Source organism: Benincasa hispida, chromosome 11 (genome assembly GCF_027475165.1).
Source record: "Benincasa hispida cultivar pf3 chromosome 11, pf3_genome.v1.1, whole genome shotgun sequence".
Lineage (NCBI taxonomy): Eukaryota > Viridiplantae > Streptophyta > Magnoliopsida > Cucurbitales > Cucurbitaceae > Benincasa > Benincasa hispida.
The window spans coordinates 55,809,403-55,835,209 of record NC_143488.1 but is presented as its reverse complement, the minus strand read 5'-3'; positions in this window follow the sequence as shown (position 1 = coordinate 55,835,209).

Genomic DNA, 25,807 nt, shown 5'->3' with positions numbered 1-25,807 from the left:
ATCTACAAGTTCTCGGACAGAATTGAAGTATATTGACTCCATTTCTACGTCCATGGCTTTTATCCATTGTTCCTTATCAACATCTTCCATTGCATGTTTAAAGGTCAATGGATCCTCTAGGCCACCATCAGGTATGATGTCCTGAGTTTCTATTAAACCCATGTAGCGTTCAGGCTGATGAACAACCTTCCCATTACGTTGAGGCATTCTCAACTCTTGAGAAAGATGTGATGGGTCAACGACTATTGTTAATGGACCAGCTTGATCAACAACTTTTATTGATTTCTCTGTAGTATCTTTGGTCATTTCTTTCAATATTGGTTTACTGCGAAATTAATGATTTTTTAATATGATCTTCTTCCAAGAATGTAGCGTTTTTCAATACAAATAGTCTATCTTCTTAGGGATCACATAACAATCCACCTTTTTTTCCCTTAGGGTATCCAACAAAGAAGCATAATTTTGAACGTCGTTCCAGTTTCTTAGGGTTTTATACCAACATGTGTCATACATCCCCAGACTCGGAAGTAATGTAAACTACCTTTACATCCTTTCCACAACTCATACAGTGTTTTTGAAACACTTTTTGAGGGAACTATGTTCAGAAAATATAACACAGTCTATACTGCATACCCCTAAAAGGATTGAGGTAACTGAGCAAAACTCATCATTGATCGAACCATGTCTAACAAGGTTCGATTTCTCATTTTTGCAACACTGTTTGTTGTGGTGTTCCAGGTGCTATGAGTTAGGATTGAATTCCACAATCTATCAAATAGTTCTGGAAGTGTAAATCCATATACTCACCACCTCGATCTGATCGAAGTGTTTTAATTCTCTTACATAATAAGTTTTTTGTTTTGGTCTTAAATTCCCTGAACTTTTCGAGAGTTTTAGACTTGTAACTCATTAAGTAAATATAGCCATATCTAGAATAGTCATTGATGAAACTAACAAAATATTCATATCCACCTCCTGCTCTTACATTCTTTGTACCACAAAGGTCTATTAGAGATGAGTGATGGCCATAAGCTTGTGCATTGAGGGTAGCATGCGTTGACAAGGTGCCTTGGAGGTTAGCATGCAATGTGGGTGTGCAGCAAGACAAGGTGTTGGCTTAGGTGCAAGCTACATGTGATGCGATGATCAAAGGCTTGGCATGCAATGATGGAGGGTTGTGTTGGTCAGCCTTGCAAGATTAAAAGCTAAGTGATGCATTGATGTTGAAGGCCAGGAGGCCAAGGCGTCAACCTTAAGCAAAGGTGTTGAATGAGGCATGAGATGGCACAAGCGTTGGAGACATACATTGAGGTTGGCATACGTGTAAGGGCTGTGGTGCATTGAATCTAGCTGAAGGCAAGGCTTACGTTGATAGCAAGGGAAGTAACTAGCCTTAGTCACCGCTTAAAGAATCCAGCTGTGTTGGTTTAATGAGATCAACACACTAAGTGGCTGATGTGGCAGCCTATTAAGGATGCATGGTGGAAAGTTCCAAAGCCATCTGAAATATGAAGGAGTCTAGTTGATGGTGGAAGGTTTCTAGAAGAAAAAACCAAAGGGAACTGGCTGAAAATTTGAAGAAAGTGCAAGAAGGTCGAGGTCTCAAGTAATCCAGAGCCAGTGCTAAAGTTTTGAGGTTTCTAGCCAAACTACGAAGAATTCTTAGTTAAAATTTTAAGGTAAGCATCTTGAGACATTTTGTAGTAGTTTCGTAGAAGGAAGTTTCTTGAGAAAATCTCTGAAAAATGAGTAATTTAACGAGAAATTTGAATAATGAATTCTTTGAACAAGCAAACAGCTGCTTTAGTTGAACAAGTTAGCAGCTCGAGGTTGAATGCGTGCGTGCGGGCTGAAGCAAGCTTTGGCATGCGTTGGGGATGTGCATGGGGCTGTGTAGGTGACCATAAGTGTCATGGACACCCAAGAGGAGGCCTAGGCATTAGTGTGCAGCAAGTGGACGCTTAAGACAAGACAAGGCCGAATGTGGGGTATGAGTTGACACTAGTGTTGCCGCCTAGCCAAGCTTGAAACCTAGATTTTTTTCCAAGTGTTGAGCACCTAAAAGGTATATGTTGGGAGGTGAAGACCTTTACTAAGTAGATCATAAGTTTATTTATGAAAGTTAGTCTCAAAAGAAAGACTATTTCTAGTAGCTAAAGTATAATGTTGTGTCCATAGGGTTGACACCAATAGGGGAAGCTTATCATCCACTAAGGAGTTGCCAAAAGCCATGTGTAACTATGTCTTTATGATGTTTTTGAAATTCATGTTCCAATGAAAGTTTTATCTCATGCTAAGTTATTTTACAACGAGTTTTTCAAGCATATGTCTGATTCCAATGCATGCTAGTTTAAGAGTCATAAAGTATGATATTTTCAAACGCATACTAATTCTTCAAAGTAAATCTCTATAGGATGTTTTAGTTAGAAACTATTTAAAAAAACATGAGAGATGTGTTGCTAGTTATGTATTGAGCTCGAATATCGAACTTGGCTCTTGTTATTATGTTTTATGCTTATATGATTCAGTAAAAGAGATCTGATACATCAAGCTCGATACTGAAGGACTTAGAGAAGGTATCTGAGCAGTAGTGCCTAAGGTATGACAGTACTTAGATATAACCACGTGCACATAGGTAGTTTAACATCGAGTGATCGAGCAAAAGGGTTCTCTCTTAATTAAGGCTATTTATTGAGGGTTTTTGCAAAAGGGTATTTGGCCTAGAGGTTGGTGGCAAGCATGGGTTCAGTTCAGGTAGACTCAAAGAAGAAGTATGGCATCGAGAGGTTAAAAGGCTTGGTGCAACAATGTTTGATGGTGCCACAGATCCAGCAGATGCTAAGGTCTGGTTAGATTTGATAAAGAAACGTTTCAAGGTGATGAGGTGCCCAAATAATCGTAAGGTCGGGTTGGCGGTGTTCATGTTGAAGAAAGGAGCTGAGAGATGGTGGAAAGTAGTAAGGGCCAGACGAAGTAGTTCAGAGGCTATGACTTGGCCAAGATTTAGGGGGGTAATGTTTGTTGGTGTTGATTTCGTAAAATCAATTGGAGATTTTTTTTATTGTCTGGTTCTACAAAGGTAAAGATTTCTTCTCCCTTTCTCTGTAGAGTTAACTTTTTGCATGCTTAACTTAGGTTCTAATTTTACAGTAGGCTAAATTTTGTTCTTTTTTCTCTCTATATTATTTCTGAATTGCCCAGTATATAAGTATTTCAGAAATTCCAAATTAATAACGATTTTGATTCTGTGATTTCTGCTATGTTAGGGCTTTCATCCCTACACAAAGTTGGAAATATCAAGTAACTGGTTGTATAGAAATATTACTGTCCATGGAAATTTAGGAAAACTTTATAAAAACTGATGAAAATTGTTATAATTAGTTAATGAAAACTTTATTGTGGTTTAACTAGATTACAATTGACTATTTTTTACCATCATTTCTATAAAGTAAGATGACATTTAGATGTATATTGTAAATGCATGTGTTGATGCCAATAAAAGAATATAAATTAAAAAAAAAATGGAAAACTAATTAGAAAATAATATCAAATATTGAATGGTAAAAGAAACAAAACTCACATCAATTGAGCATAGCTCAAATGGATAGTGCTTATACTTTTAACCTTGATATTGTTATAAAAAAAATATAATTTAAAAAAAACTCACGTCAATTTAATTTGGGCTATTTTCAAATAAAGGAAAATGATTCAACTTATTTACAAATATAGCAAAATGTCACTGTCTATCAATGATAGACTGCGACAGACTTCTATCACTGTCTATCGCAGTCTATCACTTGTATACAGTGACATTTATCTATACTTGAAAATATTTTCGGTAGTTTTACCATTAAAAACAATTACCCTTTTAATTTTGTAGTGAAGTGATTTGAAAATTCAATGAAAAAAATTTGAATGAGACTAAAAATAAATGTGTTTTTTTGTTTTTTTTTTTAAATTCAATTTCTTTGGAAGTAAAAGTTTTTGTAACGACCCGACTTCTACTGTACTTCCAGTACACTATTAAATGCATGAATAAGCTTGACAATATATTTCTCGAAGAAAAATTAAATAAAAGAAATAAATTTTTTCTTTCATTAAATAAAGCCCTAAAATAATAAAATCATAAAAACACTGTTCGGGCTACACTAAACCACTTTAAAATAAATTCAATAAATAATTGACTAAATCAATCAAATAATTTAATTGTTTGATCCTAAACAGAACATAACACTTTAAGAAAACAACATGAGTGGAAGCGATACCAAGTCCCAATGGCCCTGTCATAGATCCCTTTTACCATTTGTCGCCCTATCTTTACCTTTACCTAAAAAACATGAAAAGAAAAGAATGAGTATATAAATACCAAGAAAATGACCCACTATTAGGTCCACTAGGCGAACTGTTTGCCTTCCTGTTGAATTTCAAGTATACATTACACATTGTAGGCATAAGCGTAAGCATAAGGGGCAAACCCAAAGGCACACTTTCATAAGTAGTGATCTCAGAGGGTCACATTCATAATCATAAGTGGTGATCCAAAGGAACACTGAAACATAAACATAAGATGTGAACTCAAAGGTTCACATCATCCGATGTACATAGCTCGATAAGGACACTCAGTTTACACATAGGCATAAACATGCAATCATAATCTTAGAACATGCTCAAGAGTTTCTAGGACAGGTTCAACAGTCCATCCACCAATCAAGTATAGCAACATTCATATAATACCATATTTTCCGTGGCATAAACATAGGCCTCCATAACATCCTCAACAGTCTAATATAGCAAGTCATAGCAATTCCATTAAACAGAATCATGCTTTCAGTGCAATCATATACTTAACACAACTTGGGTTCAAGGGCAAACCGATAGTAAATTTCTTACCTCAAAATCTAGCATAAATACTTTAATTTCCCCTTTTAGCCTTGAGAGACCTTGAGTCAGGAATTATAATTGAACCACAAATCATTTTGGACTTTTAAGCTTAATTTCACACATAAAATTATCTTAAAAATCCTCTACATCTAAATGACAAATAATAATTCAACCTATGCGACATTAAATTTCAAGGATTAAAGACCCAAATTCCAGCAACCAATATTGTTACCAAAGGGCATTCGGGGTCTTGTTACTCACCAAAATTTCTCTAAAACAACCTCTAAACTGTTGAACAACGAGTCTACGATCTCCAATAACCGAATCTATCATCAAAACAACAAGGTTTAGTCCATAAATTTATTGGACAACAAAGAATCAACAACAAGATTTAGGCTGGAAGAACCTCGCGCGGCTTAACCTGGGTGGCGGCCATTGGAGACAGTGACTTGAACGGATGGGCGAATTCTTGGGAATGTCCGAAAACTCGTAGTTCATAATTTTTAAACATATGCTATTTTGCAATAAAATTATTATTGACACTTCATTCAATAAAAGTGTTATTGAAATTTCATTTTGTTATAAAATCCAATAAACAACCCATGGCTATTGTATGAATACTTCAACTTTATGTAGAGATATAAAAGAGGATCAAGTTTTAGTATATAGCCAAAAAGGTCTATAAGTATATGGATGAGATTGGGTACCTCATCTTTGGGACATTTGGATGCGGTCTACTTTGTAAATTGATACAAACGAAATTGTTCATGTAGAGACATGCGAGTGGAGGCATCCTATACAAAAGATGTTTGCATAAGACCTGACCACGAAATAGTCATTTTTCTTTACAATGACTATTTACTGTTAAAACTAACTATTTCAAATCGATGGCCTAAAGTAACTTGATGTTAATTCTGAGCTAACTATGAACTCCTGTTTATTTGAGATTATCCTTTGATCTGCATAGGTAAGAGTGGTTCAACATCACCGCTCAATAAGTCTTCCATTTTGGGGATAAAACTAGATAGATAGTTGGGGACATAGTCCTACAAGATAAAATTCACTCCTACTCATCTTAGGGTTAGCATATAGGTTGTTCCCTTAAGTACTGATTCTTAGTCTTGAACAAAGGGGCCCTGCCTCCTCATGATTAAGAGGGATATGATTTATTAATTAGACTATAAACCAATTGTTTAATAAAGGATCATTGAAAATTTAAGGAGCAAGATGTATTTACATAGGTAAAACAGTATTTTTGACCTAATTGTAAATGCAAACGACCGGTGAAGTATCTATTTACTGATTATAGTTAAATCAAGTTGACACAAATTCTATAGTGAGAAGAGTGCAACTACTGAGTTGTAGTGGTATGCTGAGCTATAGTGGTATGTCTCGGTAGTTAATGAATATTGATTAATTCGATTTAAAGAGTTTAACAATTAATCTCAAATCGTTGGAGCTCATGATCTGTAGGTTCATAAGGTCCCTCTACTATCGCGTAAAAGATTAAATCTTGGATTAGAATATTAAGTGATTCTGTTAATGATTTTGTTAAAATTAATGTAATTAGAGTGCTTAATGATTCTGTTAGCTTTCGTATTTTGCACATTTACTCTATCAGTTGATATCGGAGCATGATTTAAGCACTCAATTAACGTTAATTTGAGTATGGTGGGTGAATTTCATGAGATGTATGTTATGGTGACTGACATGGTTGTTCATCCAAATTTGGCATTAGATTTTTCTTTGATTATGTTGTAATAATTGTAATTGGCTCTTGATTGATAAGCCTTAATGTGTGCTTAAGGGTATGTAATTTTATTAGAGTCAATAGAGTTCAAATTAAGTTGTAATTGAAGATTCAAGCAAGCAAGGTCAGCTAGAGAAAACTCAAAATGGTGCCACTGTCAGGCAGCATTGCAATTCTTCCCAGAGCATTGCAACGATGTTATTCCTGAAGCCTGAGGCATTGAACGGTTGGATGGAGCGTCATAACGTTACTCATTTCAGCCCAGAAACGCAGCGCATGAGGACCGATTTGTGAGAGTGGTACGATTCGACCGGTTTGGCTGCCTGGGGTTCGGTTCATCCCTATTTGATCTGGTTCGGCTTCTTTTGGAGTATTGGAGGGCCGGTTCAGGCAGTTTGGGTCCTGTTCAAGTTGAGTCGAGTGGTCTAGAGGCACTTTGAAGCTTTTCTATATTAAAAATGTAAGAATGAGCTTATTTGCTTGCTTAGGATGCCAAAGTTGGTCCATATCAGTGTTGCTTATTTATGCATGTGATGTATGTTACATTTAAATTATATAATATATGTGCATATTGTATGCCATGTAGATTTAAAATCCCACCATTAGAAAGCATGTTTCATGCATTAATATATGTTATAAATTATTTATAATATATAATATGAATGTTTAGGGTTTCATAAGTTTAATAAAATTGTTATATTAAAATATGGAATGCTTAAGTGTATGTTATAGCATGTATATAGTTTTATAAGAGTTATAAAATGAATTAGACATTTATAATCTATAACAAAGATAAGCTGCATGCTCATTTAAGTTAAATAACAACTTGTTTTAATAGTTAAAATATGTCGTTATCTTAAAAAACACGGTTACAAACTTACTCGATCTATAATCCTGTCTAAGGCTGGAGGCATTTAAGTTGATGGTTTACGTAACACCTGCTACTTGAGGATTATAGCCAAGAAAATTTAAACATTGTTAACCGGTTTTATGAGCATGTATGAGAGATGTGAGGTAATAAAATGGTTTTATCACTTAGATATATTTCGGCTAATAAACACCCTAAGTCTATGTGGTTTATCCAAGTATAACATTTATATTTGGATTTAACCTACGATGTCTAGGCGATAAACCAGTTTTAAAACCTCACATCGCTCACGAATGCTCATAAAACTGGTTAACAACGCTCAGTATATCGGCTAAAATCCCCTGTAGTTATTATGTAAACCATCAACTTAAGTACCTTTAGCCTTAGACAGGATTATAGACCGATTGAGTTTGTAATCGTGTTTTATAAGATAACGACCTATTTTAACTATTAAATTAGGTTGTTATTAAACCTAAGTGAGCATGTATCTTGTCTTTGTTATAGATTTTAATGTCTAACTCATTTTATAACATCTATAAAATCATAGATATGCTATAACAAACACTTAAGCATTTTATACATTAATATAACAATTATATCAATCTTATGAAACCCTACTCATGCATACTATATACATTATAACCAATTTATAACATATATCAATGCATGAAACATGTTTTCATGTGGTAGGATTTTAAATCTACATGGCATAAAATATGCATATATATGTTTAATTTAAATATAACATACATCACATGCATAAAATATTTAACAACACTTGATATGGACCAACTTTGGTATCCTAAGCAAGAAAAAACTAATTTATTACATTAATAAATTTTCTTAAAAAAATCTCGAAGAAGCCTCTGGATAGCTTGAATCGACCTAGACCAGACCCGAATTGGCCCTCCAATGCTTCAAAAGAGGTTGGACTATACAATTTAGGGTTGAACCAGACCTCAAGCCCTCGGACCGGTCGAACTGAACTACTCCCACAAACCACTTCACGGACGTGCGCGTTTTTGGGCTGGGATGAGAAGCGTTGCAACAATCCCTCCCAATGTTGAAACGCCACAGGTTCTATGAAGAACAGTGTTGCAACGCTATCTGGGCAGTGTTGCGAAGCTGCCTGGCAGTAGCTTTTTCTCTAGTTTTTCAGCTAAGCTTGCTTGCTTCAATCTCCAATTACAACCTAGTTTCAACGCTATTGACTCTAATAAAATTATAGACCCTTAATCAAACATTAAGGCTCATCAACCAAGAGCCATTTACAAGTTTAACACTTGAATCAAGGAGAAATCTAATGCCAAAGTTGAATTAAAAACCATATCAGTCACCAAATATGCATCGCTAGAAATTCACCCACCAAACTCAAATTAACGTTAAATGACTGCTTAAATCATGCTCTGATACAAATTGATGGACCAAACATGCATAAAGGGGAAGCAAACGGAATCATTAAGCATTCTAATTACATTAATTCGAGTTACAAAAGCATGTTTAAAACAATTTCAAGAGAGAGAGGGTTTCAAATGAACTATATCTTTGAAGAATCCCTCTTTATCCTTGTTGTACTCCACGAATTTGACCTTCAAATCACTAGTAGACCACCAAGAGAGACCACCAAGAGAGTCTTCTATACTATTCTCAGCCTTAGATTTGAGTGGTGGAACTCAGTATTGAGATGGATCTCAAGAGAGTAGGAAAGGGTTTGAGAGAATTTCACAAAATTCAGAATTTTTCAGAAATTTAACATGCAAGCTCACATCAAAATATGAAATTGAAGTTCTTTTAACAAGTTTAAGTATGCAAGCACTTAGTCTCTGAGCTAATTGACACCTCAATTAGCACTAAGTGTGTGGATAAGGTGTCAAAATGTGGAAAACTCCACTACCCAGCTTCAAAATGGGATTTTTCCACTTAAATTAAAAAATCAATTTTTTAAGTTATATAATTTTAAATCTAATTAATTTTACTTTAAAATTAATTTGGATAAAAAATTAAAATTCAATTCTAAAATTGAATTTTCATAAATTAAAAATGATTTGTAAATTAATTAAACATATTTAATTAATTAAATAATAATTTAATATCAAATATTAAATTAATAAAACATCTAATTGAAACATGAATCCTATTTATGTGATCAATATTTAAATCAACATTTAAATATCCTAAACTCTCCAAATACATTTAATTTTAATTATATTGAATATAATTGTCCAAACCTTAGTTTGAAATTGAACAATTCAATATTCAAACTTTAAATTGAAATTTGAACACTTCAAAATGAAACCCTAATTTTGAATTTGAACACTTCAAATTCGCTCATTTGTCTAATGCAAGGTTTAATCTTTTACGAGCTAATACAAGGACCTTATGGACCTACAGGTCATGAGCTTCAACAATCTGAGATTAATCGGTTAAACTCTTTAGTCTAAATTAATCAATATTTGTTAACCATCGAGACACATCACTATAGCTCGATGGTTGCACTCTCCTCAGTGTAGATATATTTCTATTCACTTGATTTAATCATAATTAGTAAGTCGACCCTTCATCGGTTGTTCATAATAACGGCTAGGTCAAATGTTGTTTTTCCCTCGAAATTACATCTTACTTCTTAAGTCCCATTGATCATTTAATGAACAATTAGTTTGTGATCCAATCACTAAACCGAGTCCCTCTTGAGCCAATGAGAGGGTAGGTGATAACGGACATAAATGCACGTTATTCCAACGCAAAGATATAAAACAATGTAGGTTTGCGACAGTAAAAATATGTAAAATCGTGTCTAAAAGCATTGAGTTGAGAACATTGCGATCGCATGCGTCCATCGCATTAAAGCAGCTAATTTACGTATTTTGTGTAAAAAAATGCGTTGGCACAAGGCAGAATTGCGATCCAGTGAATTCAGCATTCGAGCGCATTAGAAGATTGCAACCGCAAAGCTATGCGAACGTATGCATTCACGAAGATCTGCTCAAGAAGGTAGCCATATAAAGATGGCGTATCAAGGTGAAAGCTTAATAAATCGCGATGGCACAGAAAGCTGATGAAGGTCGAATCCGAAATTAGTTGACAAGTCGTTAACGATGCACTGTAGCAAGTACATTCGATGAAACTAATCGGTGCATCAGACGGAGATTTAATGAAATCCCATCAGTGCAATCATTTGAGAGAAAAGCTTCTTCACCTTGATCTCTATAAATACCGAAGGCCACCATCAAGAAAGGAGCTTAGCCATATAGAGAGTTCGCCATACAGAAGATAGTTAGTCATTGTTCATAGTTTTCTTACACTTAGAAGGCGGAGGCGAGTGAAGAGAGAAGACGTCGGAAGATTGTTCCTGGTCAGTCGAGAGAGTGCTATGAAGCATTGAGAACGGAGAGAGGGCCGACTCTTGCAAAAGCAAGAATATTCTCTTGGGTAAAGTAGAGAAAAACGCAGTGTAAAAGCCTTGGGAAGCAAGAAATTGCTACCATACTCCCTATCTTTATTTCCCATTGTCATTTTGTATTCTGATTTCATTTATAGAATGGAACTTGCATCTCTACATCTGTTCACTCTCTTTACATTACGCATGAGTAACTAAACTTCCGAATGGGTTGAAAAGTACTTAGCTAGCATGACCTAAGATCTTCATTTTATGCGATTATCTTGTTTTATGTATGCGTCCATCACCCCTTTAGAGCTACTGATGACGAAAAATTAATAAGCCGTCAAAGAATTGATGACTAAAATTAGGTGAATGCAATATGCGATGCATGTCTTAAGGTATGCGTTGATTATCATGCGTCAGTGGTTATGTGATGGAATGAAACTATGCATTAATGATTGTATGCGATGACCATGTGTTCCTGTCACAAGTTTTCTTGCGCTCACGCCAAGTATAACGTGAATGCAAGTTTCTCGGGTGATTCGAGGTCGAACTCAGGGACTTGTAGCTAGACGTATGCGGTAATGTGTATCTGGCGATTGAATAAAAGAATGATGGGGGGTTTTAAGCTAACACTACTCCTACTCTTAACTAACAGACAATGCAATGAGAAATATGAATGAGAGATAGAGACACGACAACTGTTGACGTGAAGTAAATGGATGGAAAATAGATAAAATGTAGAGATGACTTCACCGCAACCTTTAAGAGTGACCGCAAGGGCTACCTCAGCCAACGCAAGCTATGCGATCATGCTACACACACTAGAGCCTAATTCTAGGACGCATGCGATGTGTATGAAAAAGGGTCGAGATGACTGCATACTCCACCATATCCTACTTCTTGGACGCATGCAATGTCCTCTCCGTAGGGTGCATACTCTGTGTAATAGCAAACGGAGCTTATTCCTAAGTTCCCCATTCTTGCTTATACAAATCTAATCTCGCTCTCTCGAGTCTAGATTCTAACCTAGCTCTCTCAAGTCTTAGGTTCTTTCTTTAAACTCTCTCCCGAGTAGCTCTAAAGGTTTAATGGACGCATACATAAGACAAGGTAATCGCAAAAGCCTGGTTGACGTAAAATTATTCCTATCTCTAGTGAATACTTGCTTACATTGCTTAATGTGCCCAACTACTTACCCTCCCGGGCAGTTAGTTGTTGCTAACTTTACTTATAGAAAATCATTGCGTCCGCCTATAGATAGGCATTGCTAACACTTTACACTAAGAAAATATGGTTTTCTCACACAATCGCACAATGCACACCTTTCGGTGGTTTGCTACATGTTTCATATCTCTAATCTGCATGACTAAGTATGCGATACTCTAGCAATCTCACTAAGTGATGCAATGAAAGTTAAGGATGTTAAGCAAAGAAAGATTGAGATGGAAGCGAAGGAAGCGTAGAAATGCATTGAATACACAATATATTAATTCCTTAATCCAAAATATAATACAATACAATATAAGAAAAGAAGAGAAAATTAAAGGACCGGCTGGAAGCAATGTCTTGCTTCCAGCAGATGTGTGTCAAGACTGCCGGTGGTGTCATGGATGGGTGGTGGAGCTGACTCTCTCGAGATCTAACTCCGGCGAAGGCTCCGGTCATCACTCGAAATGGAGGAAGGAGATGAAGAACTCTCAAGCTTTCTTTTCATGCATTCGTCTGTATCACAAGGATCCATCCGAAGGTCGAAACTTGAATACTTTGAAATTATGCTCAGCGGCTTCTATTTATAGAGCTTGATCACCGACAACATTAATGGACCTGCTCTGATTTTGACATTAGCGGCGCGTTGGTCCTTTTCTGAATCTCTACTACTAATGGCGTGATAGGCGAAATGTCAACATCATCTTTTGATTTTCCCGAGATATGCATTGATGCATCCATTCTACCAACCTTGCGGTGATACCTCTATTATGGTTATCGTGTAGCCACAATCATGCAGTGATCGCATTCGCTTAATTACTGCAACTTCTACACGATGACCGCAATTGCTTGACGATCGCAACTCCTATGTGATGGATGCATGCAGTTGATTATTGCAACACCGATACGTTGATCGTATGCGTTCGCCTTTGCGATGGAGTATTGCTCCGCATGCGATCATCTATGCGGTAGCCCGGCTTCCGCATTTGCGTCCATTTCCTGCGTTAGCTACAAAAATAGACAATTAAATGCATAATAATGGGTTAGTCGAGATTCTCAATGTTGAACGCCGCAAACTCGACATGAATTCCTAACATAATTGCCACATATTCTGCTTAACAGCCCTCATAATTCTAAATAAAAGGCCTAAGATGACATGCATTTCTGCATGTCATCAGCTACTCGAGAGAGAGTCTAAAGAAAGAACCTAGACTTGAGAAAGCTAGGTTAGAATCTAAGCTTGAGAAAGTTAGATTAGAACCACATAAGCAAGAGATAGAAACTTAGAGATAAGTTTTGTTTGCTAACATGCATCACATGCACCCTAGAAATAGGTTATGGTAGTATGCAGTCGCCTTGTGTATGTGTGTGTCATTCATCATCGCATAGACAAGAATAGAGGCTTAGTTGTAAGTCCTATAGACATTATCGCATACATCGCATGCGTCCTAAAACTAGGAGCTATAGCATTTGCATTGAGAGATGACCTGTTGTTGTATGTGTATAGCATGATCGCATAACGTGAACGAATCTTAGGAAGTATTAGCTAAATCCCTTCTCAACCCGTTACCCCACATACTCATTGTAACTTCCGTTGTTATTAACTCTTTTCTCAATTCCGCCGCATAGAATCTATACCTTAAACAAACATACCACCCAACTCATTGTTTTATTTGTCACCGCAAAGAAAATCTGAAATCACCGTCGCATACTGTCTCCATAGTCCCTGTGTTCGACCCTGGGCTTACCAAGCAACCTAGTAGGATTTATACTTGGATTTTGCTAGGAAAACTTGCATGCACAACGCATACACCACTATCATAATATACACCATTATTTCATCATATTCACAACGCATCAGTAAGGCCCCTTATTCAAGACCTGGAATCAACACTTAAGAGAACAATCGAACTAGAAATCTCGCTCAAACTTGATTCAAAATCTCGTTTTCACTTGAAATCTCGCTCGAAAATTCTATCAGAATCGCGTTTGAAATGAAATCTCGCTTGAGCTTACATCAACATCTCACTCTCACTGGTAAGAGAAATCTCGCTCTCGCTAGAAAGGGAAATCTCGCTTGAACTTCAACAACGAGATTTGTGCAGATGCTGAAAAAACTAGAATCCGAAGTTTGACCTTCTTCACTTCTTTCTTCAATTACAACCTAATTTCAACTTCTAATGACTCCATAAGAATTATAGACTCTTAAACACATATTAAGGCCCATCAAACAAGAGCTAATTACAAGAGAAACAACATAATTGAAAGGATTAAAATGCTAAAACACTGGAAAAACCATATCAGCATACTATTTCATGCTGTTCATGGAAAAAACACCCACCAAACTCAAATTAACAATAGTTAAGCACTTGAATCATGCTTTGTACCAATTGTAGGAATGATATATCATGTAGCGAAAGACTACAAAATCAATAAGCACTTAAACTACATTTAATTTGAGTTTTAAACATGTTGTACATATATATTCAAAAGAGGGTTTGAAACACACATTACCTTTGAAGATACCTTCACAAAATCAGCTGAAAATCACCAAGATCTCACTTGAATCACCGAGAGGACTACCACCGAAATCTTCTCTATTATGCTCAAGCTGGAATGTGTGGTGGAAACTGTAAGCCCTCTATTCTTCTACTCTTTCTTAGAATATTAGGAAGCATATAGTTGAGATTGAACTCGGGGACTTGAGATAAAGTTTGATGTGGATCTCTTGTTAAGATTTATAATTAAAAATAAAAATATTTGGAGCTGATTCCGTGTTATTCAAGTGTTTTCAAAGCTTTAAATTCTCAGGTTAGTTGGTTACATGCTTATTGGAAAGTTTGTGCAAGAAATTTTAGGTTATATGGTTAGATATTGATGAATTTTAAGCTCTAAAAGTTTTGCAACTTCTCGTCAGAAAAACAGGGGCACCATGCAAAGATTGGTCGATTTCAAGAGTTCTAGGGCGATTTGGACGTCCAAACTTTGAGGTAAGTTAATTACAAGGATGGGTAAAAGGTTTGTATTGGCTAATTAAGCTTTAAATAGCCGAAAAATGATGAATTTAAGTTTGTAACGCTCACCGGAAATACAGAGGCCAAATTCAGAACTTTATGGGTTGGAGGTTGAAGAAAGAGTTGACTTTCATGGTTTAACTCCTGTCTGTCATCTATTGTCCGCCATTAAAGCTACAAAATAAATTTTAAGTTAATAAAGGTGTTCTCAAGCATAATTAGGTATCCAATTGGTATTGTATGATACCTTAAACCTGGAATTAGAAGAAATTGGGATCCTAAGTCAATTTTGAAGTTGATTAAGGGGTTGCTTTGAAGTAAACCTTAATTAGGGTTAATGAGAAAAATTAAGGAAAACTGGAATAGAATTGGTTCTTATTGAAGACTAATTTTAATGTCTTGAGTTAATTTTAGAGCAATTGAATGAACAAATTACAAATCAAACTCTACCTTGAATCAAATTAGGGATTTGGCAAAATTTTAAGTGAAATTGGTTATACTTGAAGATTAATTTTCAAATAATTGGATTATGGTCATGTGAAGGATAACTAGAGGATTATCAATATAATTTTAGGATAAACAGGAGATGGAGAAACCGAAATTATGAGGAGGAGCTGATTAATAGTGAGTGGTTTATTTTCGAATGTTTTGATATAGAAAGTAATTATATATGTTTTACTTGACTAATATTTATATGCTATGATTTATGATTTATGAAATGTGATGGCATGATCTATTTTACTTGACTAATATTTCAAAAATGTTTAAATCATGATTTTTTGAACTCTCATTGGTTTATATGAGCCTTATTTATGACAATTTAGTTTGGAACCAGAGTTTACACAATTGTGACTTGTATGGTTTTATATGAAAACCTCTTGATGTTGAATTTAAAAATGTCGAATGTTTGTGAAAGTGGTTTCAAACTACTCATTCTTGTACCCAAGAGATGGTTATTTTCCCATGCTACTTGAATGTATTCAGTAGCATCGCTCAGGTGATCAAGGGACTACCGGGGTCAGATGTGGCTAGAGTATACTAAGAAGTCCAGAGGAACCTGCACCTGTAGCGCTTCCTAGGCTATCAGGAGGCTACCACCGGGGTCAGATGTGGCTAGAGTATACCAGGGAGTCCAGAGTAACTTAGGCCTGTGGTGTGTATCTATGGTTAGCCTTGAGGCAGTTATGGGTGTGAGGATAAAAAATTAATCTTTCCAGCATATGGACAATGTGAATATTGACAATGTAAGGGATACGAATGGAGTGTTATGTTGTGTTATGTTTTGTATCGCTTATACACACTACTGATTGATGAATGTAATACAAGCTCATGTTGCTATAAACTTGTAAAGGTGAAAATGGAATGTTATCTTTATCTATTGCGCTGATGAATGAATGAATGATGCTATATATGCGCTCAAGTGATCTGCGATACTACATTCTAAGTGTATGCGTTGATAGTGATATGCTCGTAGTATGCGATGAAGTAGTGCATGTCATAGTTTCCTTGCGCTGAAACCAAATATAATTCCAACACAAGTTTCTTAGAATGATCTGAGGTAGAACACGAGGATTGTTGTCGTTAAATGCGATACTTATGTGATACATGCGACCGGTTTTAATAATGAATAAAGAATTTTGGTTTGTACAAAAATATAAATTATGCTAAAAGTAAAAATGTGTTGATAAAGTAAAATGCATTGTAAATATAATGCGTTGATAAAGTAAAATCATAATCTACTATGATACATGACACATGATACAGGGGTCGAGGACTAACTGTGAAGTTGTACAAAAGAATCTATGGGTGCGATGGCAAGTCTTATGATGAAGCAAAAAGAGAGAATAAAAAGTAAAAACATCACAAGTTCGTCAATCGTGTTAAGAACGCAACTAAGGTTCCGCTTTCCTTTGGCATACACCTTTCAGTAATCGGTCGCATTCTCATACGTCTATGGTAAAATAGAGATGAACTTGATGAACGCATGGTTGTTTCCATCTCTGGAAATACTTCTCGCTTTAGTTAACACATTCTTCCAACCTTCTCTCGATAGGTGGAATAACATCTTCACTTCTGCTCTCACAGGTGAAGATGTCGTCGAGCATGCTTTAGCTAAACTTAATTGATTCCTTGACACAGATTAACTCACTCGCTTAATTCTCGCTATTTACCCCAGGGATTCAGAACACATCATGGAGAAAATGGATGATAAATATATGGAAAGAGATAGAGAGATGATAACGATGACGATGATAACATTTAATTCTAAAATTAAGTGTTTGATACATGTTTGTGAATGAGAGATTAAAGAAGTTGAACCCAAAAGATGAATTAGAGAATAGAAACAAATACATAAAGAGTGTCAATGTCTTGACATAGATCCCGATCGAAGACTTGTACTTGCCGGCGTATGGATATGGTGGAGAGGAAAGCTTCCCTCTCAGGCTTGCTTTCCCGATAGAATTGACCTTTTTCATTGAGCTTCAGCTTTGGGAATCGAAAGAATTCTTTGCTCGAAGACTCACCTTTTGGCCTTATCTCGTAGTTCTCCCAGATTTACTCTGTAAGTCTCATCAGACCAGCCTCTCTCCCCCTTTCAGTATCAGTATATCTTCGTATATGTATGAGTCTATATCTGTATCTATATGTCTATTTCAACGAATTTAAGGAAGCCATTTATAGGTGAGACCTTGGTTCATTGAATTTGTGGTCCCCACTGTCTAATTATGGTAATTCCTGCAATGGCGGAATGGAAAATTCCTTTCTATTTCACGATCAATCCATCAGAATTGCACAACAAAAAGTTGTACACTTGTCAGAATCACCCGCGAATGCGGTGCTCTTCACATTTTCGATCTATCGCCGTATGTAGTGTTGTTTTTTATTACCGCATGCGGTTGAAATGCGTTGATCGCTAAAGCTCTTGATCGATCGTCGCATGCCTCGTCATTGTGTTGATCATCTCTTCGTTCTTGATTGATGGGCGTATGCGATGTAGATGTGTTGTACATTTTGTCTTCGAGCAATTAACGCATGTAGTGACCTATTTCTTGCAAAACAGAGACTGAAACATTCTATTTTGCCATCGCAATGGTGTTAGTGGGTGCGTTTATGACATTTCATAATTTTCGTATTTCTTAGCCAATTTTTATACTATCGACGAAATTTTCCTCTCTTTTTGCCGCAATATCTAAATAAAACAGCATAAATAACTTGTATTTCTTCAAGTTATCAGGGTGCATGTATGACCTTGTGATTTGGTTTACGCCGCGGAAGGCATTCTTTTTCCAGAGTAACCCGTCGTTGTAAACGAGTATTTGGGTACAGAGTTGGTGTGGTTTTCTGATAACGACTGAATGCTTTATAATGTGCTTATGAGAGTTAATCATGCCACTTTTTTTTACTAGTACGTGTTTGAGATGCTGTTGAATCTTTTATACTTTGTTCAATGGTTTACTGAATGATTTGATAAACTTTATTGATGATTTAGAAAGCGATAGCTTATGTTTATATTAAACTACCACTCATTGGGCTTTAGCTCATGCTTTCTATGTTTTATGTTTTTCCCCACCCCCAGGTAGCAATAAGTTCCTGGTGCCTGCTGAGCCGTCAAACGCCACTAGTGTTGTTAAACATCTGTTGTATTGTTTGTGCATGTATTTGAAAGTATTCCAGAACAGCTAGAACTTGTGAGTTACATGTCATGGGAGGTTTTGTTCAAAATAATCCTTACTGTTGGTCTGTAAATCTCTTTAAATAGTATTGTGATTTAAACTGAATCAAATTCCTAAACTCTGTCAATGAACATAGATTGTTTTTTAAAATGAGTTTGGAAGTCTGGTTTTGATCTTGAGTACTGGATATGTTAACAGTTGGGACGTTAGATGTCATAGAGAGAAGTGATGTTTAACGTCTTCACGCTTCGTTCTAGGTTAGAAGGGAAATCTGGAATGGGGTGTGATAGAAACACTTGAACAAATTTAGTTGATGAGGAACGAGAGCAGGGTTATCAATGTATAAATTTTCTTTTTTTTCAATCTCACGCTGGCCTTCATGCATGGAGCTTCTATATATAGGTAAAAACCATGCAGTTTTATGGGCAGCTTCAGCTTGAAGACTATTAATGGATGTTGGTGATTCTCCAATATGTATGTTAGTGGGTTTTCCCTAAAATTGGAAAAATCCATTAACATAAAATGATTTCAAAAAATCATTTTATCTAAATTAATTTTATAAAATTAATTCAAAATAATTAATTTAAATAAAACTAATTTTAATTGATTTTTTAAATATATTAATTTAAGATCTAAATATTAAATTAATAAAATATTAATATCACTAATAAATCAATTTGATATTTAAATCATAATTTAAACATTAATTTATTTTCCAATTTCATTTAATTTCAATTAAATTAAATGTTTATAATCGTATCATATACGATCAGTCAAAAATCCTAAATTCATACATCAATACTCAATTTGTTATTCCAATTTAATGAGCTAGTAAAGGGACCTAAGGAACCTACAGATCATGAGCTCCAACAATCTGTAATTAATTCATTAAATCTCTTTAATCAAATTAATTACTATTCGTTAACTATCAAGACACATTATAGCTTGATAGTTGCACTCTCCTCATTTTAAATTTATTTTTGTCCATATAACCATAATCAGTAAGTTGATCCTTCCCAGGTCGTTTGTAATCACAACTGAGTTAAGATTACAATTTTACCCTTGTGAATACATCTCGTTCCTTAAGTTCCCAATGAACCTCTAATGAACAATTTGATTCATAATACCTATGAATCAAGTCCTTTCTCTATCATGAGAAGGTAGGGGCCCAATTGTTCAAGACCTGGAATCAGTACTTAAGAGAACAACCTATCTGCTAACCCTCAAATGGGTAAGAGTGAATTCCATCTTGCAAGGTTATGTCCCCAACTATTCATCCATCTTATCCCCAAAATAGAAGGCTTATTGAGTAGTGCTGTTAGACTACTCTCACCCATGCAGATCAAAGGATAATACCGAATAAACAGGAGTTCATAGCTAGCTCAGGATTAAGATCGAGTTATCCTAGGTTACTTTAAATATGAAATAGTCAGTTTTAACAGTAAACGATCGTTGTAAAGAAAAGTGACTATTTCGTGGTCGAGTCTATATGCAAACTCATTGCATAGAATGCCCCCACTCACATGTCTCTACATGAATGATCTGTGGATCACATCATTTGTATAACCTATACAAAATGGGCCACATCCAATAGCGTTATCAGAATGAGATACCCAATTTCATACATACACTTATTAGACCATATAGGCTATATACTATCAACTTGATCCTGTTTATGTCACCATATAAAGTTAAAGTATTCATACTATAGCCCATGGATATGTTTATTGGATTTTCATAATAGAATGCAAAACCAACAACTTTATTGGAAAAAAATATTCAATAATATTTTATTGATATAGAATGTTTAACACAAACTACAAGTTCTAGACATTCCCAACAACAACATCTTGTCAATATAAGATGTCTGAGACAATGCCAGTGTCCTATTCTTGTGATTTCGAACTATTTGGATCCGAAGAATATATTGTGCTTCTCCCAAATCCTTCATTTGGAATTGTGTAGCCAGCTATCTCTTAACATCAACCCGAAATTCTACTTCATTTCCTATGAGTAGAATATCATCAACATATAAGACCAAAAAACATACAGTTTTGTTAACAATCTTCTTAAAAACACAAGGTTCGTCAACATTCTATTCAAAGCCATAAGATTTTATCACAGTGCTAAATCTCATATTCCAGGATCAAGAAGCTTGTTTTAACCCATAAATGGATCTATTAAACATGCAAACCTTTTGCTTTTGACCTTGTTCAACAAACTCCTCTGGTTGAGATATATAGATACTCTCATCAAGATAGCCTTTCAAAAAAGTTGTCTTGACATCCATTTTCCAAATTTCATAATCATAAAAGGTAGCAATAGACAAGAGTATTCTAATAGACTTAATCATAGCAACTGGAGAGAAGGTTTCTTCATAGTCTACCCCCTCTCTTTGGGTAAACCTGTAACCCTCAAATCTCACTTAAGCAAGTTTGGTCAAACTTGGATAATGAGAAGAATAAGTGAATATTCCAAGAAGGAAGCTAGAGGATAAGGAAAATACTTTAAGTGTTGAATATGAGACTTTTGAGGGCTAAACAGGAAATGTAGCAAAATTGTAAACCCTCGAATCTCAATTAAGCAAATTAGGTCACACTTGGATAATGAGAAGAATAAGTGAATATTCCAAGAAGGAAGCTGGAGGAGAAGGAAAATACTTGAAGTGTTGAATATGAGACTTTTGAGGGCGAAACCGGAAATGCTGCTAAGCTTGGTTAAGAAGGATAAAATTTGGCTAAGTGTAGGAATTAAAGTGAGGGTTGGTGTGAGGACTCAATGGGCAAAGGCCTTGTCATTTGGAAGTTAGGCGAGCATCTAGAAAAGCTAACCTTGTTGGCTAAGTGTTGATCGCATAAGGACACCAAGTAATGGTGAGTTGTGCTCAGCAAGGCATGGAGTAAGTGGCTACGTGTTGGCCGAATGGTTGTTTAGCGTTAAGCATGAGCAATGCGCCAACCAAGTTCATGCAAGCTTAGTTGGACAAGAGGAGACGCATGACCAAGGGCAAGGATTCCCTTAGGCCAAGCATTGGCGCAAGGCATGCCAAAGCATGTGTTGGTCTAGAAGCATGCGGACAAGGGTGTTATGCGATTGTTGAGAGCCTTGCATTGAGTTTATGCATTGTTCAAGCATGTTAAGACTAGAAGGGTTGATGCACGACAAGAATAGGCTCTAGGCGAGGAGACTTATTCATTGGCTAAGCAAGTTGTGTGTGGAGGAAGGCCATGACACTAATTGTTGGGCACAAATGTATGTATTGGATGAATAGAGTATGCGCCAACCATGAAACTATGTGTTGAGCTTGAAGATAGGCGTGGATGCAAGAAGGCTATGTGACGGCCAAGTAGTGAGAATGCCCAAGTAAGATCATACATCCAAATGAGGCCAAGTGAGGCTAGTTGTTGGGAAAGCTATGCATTGACAAGATAGATGCGGCCAAGAAGGGCTATGCGTCCAAGGAGGGCTATGCAGCTAAGGGGAAGTATGCATTGAAGAAGTAAACTTAGGAAGCAACGCTAAGTTGACAGTAAATTGGGGCAAGTGGCTGAATCTAGTGAAGTTTGGGCTGAAGCAAGGATGAGATGGGCACATCACAAAACATGCAAAGGAAGGCTATGTATTGGTTTAAGAGGAGGAGGACACTCTAGCCACAAGCAAGGAGGTGGTGGCAAGGTAGAGGCATTGGCACAAGCATGATGAAGGCATTTCGACATGCAAAACTGGCGAGGTGGCAAGCATTGTGGGCTTTTGGGCTTCTATAAAAAGGGAAACTTGGGGCTGATGGTTCTCACAATTCACTGATGAAAATCCAGTAAAATTAGGGTGGAAGTGTTGAGAAAGAAGTGTGCAAATCCAGTAAAATTAGGGTGAAACTGTTGAGAAATGAGTGTATTAAATCACCTTGGGTTGCCGTTCAGTTTGGAGAAGTGAGGAGTGAAGAATTTGTGTTGGAAGGTAGAAGGCCAGGTAGACGCACAAAGCAGGCGCCATCACGTACGCCCATTCCTGGCACATAGCGCAAGGGCACGTTCACACCCATCGCAAAGCGCGTATCTAGACGTTGTAGACATCTGTCAGCATGCACGGCCCAACGACCCAGTGAACAACCGTGTTACGCATGCTGCCCAGCCCTCACGTGTACATGCCCACTCCCAGCACTTGTGTCATGCCCATGCCTATACAAAGACAGCAGCCCAGCCTAGCGTCTAGACTGTTGCCCACGCCCACTGGATAACATCACCGATCTCAAAGCTGTGTTTTTTAACATTAAACCTATTTTTGGGTATTTTGAAATATAAGCTAGTTATTTCAATTTAAGGTTATATTTAAAGCTAAAATCGATTTATTTGAAGAATTTCAAGCTAATTTAGGATTTCTTTAGAAATAAGTGAATTCAAGGAAATCGGATCAAGGGCTGCTCCAGGAGGATTGTAAAGGGAATTAACAAGAGGATTATGAGTGGGTTTTTTCTACTTTTGTATGTTTAAATTATATGTATTTATATGTGAGATTTGAAATTGGCATGATCAGAAAATGTTTTTTCTGAATTTTATTTGTTGATTTGACTCTTGTGGTTCATTGGAAATGGGGATTGTACCCTGGAAAATTATTAGAGTGTCTCAAGCACGTCTAATGGGATATTGTCGACATGCGCACATTCAGTGGGCTATAAGGGTACTGGGATTGTTTCAACAACATGCATATCAAGAAGTTCACGAGAACCCCAAGAAATACATGATCATGTCAAGGATAGCTAGCTATCAAGATGGAAGGGTTACACTTTTATGTGTTATTGTTGTTTGATTGTGGAATTGGTTTCCAAAAATGAATTTATGAAACAAAGGTATTTCCTTTTAAAAATACGCCACTCACTGGGCTTTTCAGTTCACGTTTTCCAATATTTTATTTTCCCCCAACTAGCGAAAGTGAACGTTCTAGGAAAAGCCACTTAAGGTCTGGAACTGCCACTCTCTCACTAAGCGAAACTCGGATCGGGTTACTTTTGAAAGTCATTAGGATTAATTAGGATTAACTAGGATTGAAAATATATTTAGAATGAACGTTTGCAACTGCTGCTAAAAGTTAATTTAAACCATACGTGTTTGTTATTTTAAGAGTTGGTAAATATTGGACAGTGGATATCACAAGGGTGGTGTCGCCTTTCTTCCCATCTCCTTTCGGGTTTAAGAGATAATGTAAACTCAAATACTACATTCTCTACATAAATATGTTTAGCCATAAGGATATTATGCTAAATAAGTGATAAGTGAAATTTATGGTTTAATACAGGGAAGTAAGAAGAACGAAAGAAAAGCAGAAAGCAGGAATGAAGAAGATAGGTTAAGAAAAGAAAAAAAAGAATAATCAATTAAACTTAAATTAAGTCTTCCCAACTGACAGCACTAAACCCATTAGTGGGTGAGGTAGTGATGACGGGCAGAAATGTACGTTATTATAGGCCTTTTATTTAGAATTATAAAGGGTGATAAGAAGAATATGCGGTGATTCTATAAAGAATTCATGAGAAAAGTGAGCTTGCGTCGATCAGCAATGAAAATCTCAGCTAACCCAATATTATGCGTTATTTTGCGTTCAATTGTCTATTTTTGTAACTATCACAGGAATCGACCGCATCAGTGAATCTCACCATCGCAGAGGCAATCGCATATATTCGACGCATGGATGTTGCGGCCATTAACTGCATATGTCCATCGCATAGAGGTTGCGGCTACAGAGTAATAACCATAATAGAGGGATGAACGCAAGCGTGGTGGAATGCGATGATACTTCGGAAACCAAGCATGAACGCATACCTCGAGAATATTAAAATATGATGTTCACATTTCACCTACCACGTTAGTAGCAGAGATTCAGAGCAGGTTCATCACGCCATTAGCAGCAGAAATTGAAAACAGAACCATTAATGTTGTTAGCGATCGAGCTTTATAAATAGAAGCCTTAAAGTGCAACTTCAAGCATCCGAGCTTCTGCCTTAGGGCAGATCCTTGTGATCACAGATGAAAGTGTAAGAAGACATTCTAGAGATTTTTTCATACCTTCAACTATTCCGAGTGATGACCGGAGCTCCGCCGGAGATAGATCTCGAGAAAGACTACTCCACCACCCATCCATGGCACCATCGGCAACCTTGACACACATCTAATGGAAGCAAGACATTTCCTCCATCTGGCCCTCCATTTCTCTTCTACCTCTGTATTGTATTACATTTTGGCTTAAGACATTAATACATTTTGTGATCAATGCATTTCTCTATTTCCTTCGATTCCATCTTCATTTACCTCTTCTGTATCATCCTTTACTTTTATTGCAACGACTAAGTAAGATTGCTAGAGTATCGTATACTTAATCATGCGACATAGACATATCAAGCATGTAGCAAATACTCTTTTTGAGAAAATACTCTTTGCTTAGTGTGAGGCTGTAGCAACGCTTATCTATGAGCGGTCGCAATGCTTGTCTATGAGCAGAATCAGTAGCGACTAACTAACCGAGAGGGTAAGTAGTTGAACTCACAAAGTGAAGTAAGCAGTGTTCCTAGGGATAGGAATAATCTTATGTCAACCATGCTTCATGTGATTACCTTGTCTTATGAGTGCAACATTCATCATTTAGGCATACTTGGGAGGGTAGTCTAAAAACCAAATCTAGGCTTGGGAGAGTCAGATTGGATCGCATAAGCAAGAATAGAGGCTTAGGAATAAGTTCTGTTTGATATTACACAGCGCATCCACCCTATAGATAGGCTATGATAGTATGCGGTCACATCGCATACATCCAGAAGTAGGATACGGTGGTATGCAACCACCTTGTTTATGTGTGGGAGCGTGTGAGCAAGAATAGAGACTTAGACATAAGTCCTATCGACACTATCGCATATGCATCGCATGCGTTGGCTGGTGTTACCCTTGCGATCAAGCTTAATGTTATGGTCAAGTCATCCCCTCCACCATGTTATCTATTTTTCCATGCATCTTATTGCGCATTAACAGTTGTCGTGTCTCTAACTCT